This window comes from Oryx dammah, unplaced genomic scaffold (assembly GCF_014754425.2).
Source record: "Oryx dammah isolate SB20612 unplaced genomic scaffold, SCBI_Odam_1.1 HiC_scaffold_2, whole genome shotgun sequence".
Lineage (NCBI taxonomy): Eukaryota > Metazoa > Chordata > Mammalia > Artiodactyla > Bovidae > Oryx > Oryx dammah.
Window position 1 is genome coordinate 104407071 of NW_024070186.1, and position 2082 is coordinate 104409152.

Consider the following 2082-nt stretch of genomic DNA (forward strand, 5'->3'; position numbering starts at 1 on the left):
GATTCTTAAATGGGATGGTGAAAAGTTTATGCCCCTTGACCCATGGATATATCATGATGTTGATATGCCAGGAGATTTTAAAAAGCTCACTTGAATATAACCGAACTAGGTGATCTTTAGGCTTCTTTTCATAGGTAACATTTATGACTTTGGGATCCTGCTGCTGAGGAGGAAGGAACAAGATTGAATCCAATAAATTCCATTGCTTTTTGTTGTCCTCAGATAGCCTGCACAAATCTGCCGCTCATCCGTTCCTCCTTGTCTCTTTCAATAACTCACTGTCTTCAGAACAGCCTCTGATCAGAAACTTCATTAAGTCAGCTCTGACTTGTCTTAGATTGTACCTCTGAGATAACATACTGAAAATGCCAGTTGGGTCACCTGTGGTGCTCTTCTAATTAGACTGCCTTAGGCATAATTTTGTTAATATTCCTATCACAACAAATAACCCTGTCACTGATGCCAGTGATCCAATTACAACCTGTACATCTAGCAATTATTGTCTTTATAGTTGGCAAGGATAAGTTGCCTGAGGGTCACTTATAAATGAGAGTCATACCCACATTTCAATTTTCTGATATCCAAAAGATGTGTCATACCTTCAATCAGGATCTTTTCTCATGAGAGCACCCCTTCTGAAAGGACTGGCAGAAAAGAAAGCATCATCAGAATCAGACTCTCACCTGGGCACATTTTTATGCATTTCTTTTCCTTTCCTGCATAACAGTTGGAGAGAGCAGAGATGTCTAAAAGGAGGTGAGACCCTTGACTGAAGGAGAAGATTGGAAGAGTCCTGTGGAGAGCTGTTCCTGGAAGCTTTTGCAGATTCTTTAGAGCTAAAATGTAACCCCAAAATAGAAAGAGGATGACCATCACATTGGGCTTAACTGTCGATGGAGGCACTGCCTTTTAAAAAAAATGTTTTCAGAGCATATGGTGTAGTGCCTTACTTCTACCTGGTGGTATTGTCCTTAGGGCTTCCCTCGTAGCTCAGTCAGTAGAGAATCTGCCTGCAATGCAGGAGACCTGGGTTTGATTCCTGGGTCGGGAAGAATACTGGGAAGAATTCCTGGGTCGAGAAGATCCCCTGGAGAAGGAAACGGCAACCCACTCTAGTATTCTTGCCTGGAGAATCCCATGGACAGGGGAGCCTGGTGGGATACAGTCCATGGGGTCACAAGAGTCAGACGCAACTTAGCAACTAAACCACCAACATGTCCTTATTATATGAAAGGCTGCTCCTCAACTTCAGCTGTTTCTCATTCCTGTTGTGAGTTTTGTTTTTTCTTTTCCTCGTCCTTCCCCTTCTGCTTGGCTCTGCCTCTGACTGGGGTGCTTATTCCTATGCCCTACACTCTTCCACTTCAAGCTTTGGGTGAAACCAGTGGGCTGGGGAAGAGGGAAATGAGGGGCTATGCAGACTTATCTTCATCACAAGAGCCTCATAAGAGCAATATTTTTACCTGCATGTTCCATTGGTCCAGCCATACATAGTCCTGCTCCACTAACTCCATAGGCCACTGATAGTTCGTAGTTGAGAAAGGCTTGGAGTGCCATGCTTCTCACACGGAGTCCAGGTAGATTGTATTCCAGAAGACAAACAGTGGAGCAAAGCCTACGAGCTTTACCTCCACCTCACCATCTGTAATGGCTCCATCACCTTTTATTGAATACCGCCATGTGCCAAGACTTAGGCCAGGTGCCTTACATGTGTTAATATAAACCGTCTCCCTCCTATTCGGGCGTTCAGTTCCTCATTATTGTAAAAGACGACCCTGGTCCCACTTCGGCCCTTATTCCTTGGACCAAATTTTCAGGAGCCACATGGCGCCTTCTCTCTCTTGCCCAACATTTCCCATCTCAGCTTTTCATCCCTACAGTTCCTGATGTGGTCCCCATTTGAATCCTGTCCTTTGTCTCCCTCTTCCTCAAGATATCCTCCTAGTACCATCAACCTGTGAGATTTTCACTCTACTATCAGAATCGGGGACCCTGATCCGCATGTTGGGATACTGCTCTTTTAGTTATTTTCCTGAACACAGTTTGGCATGAGAATGCACAGAAGTTTAGCTCTGCAGTAGT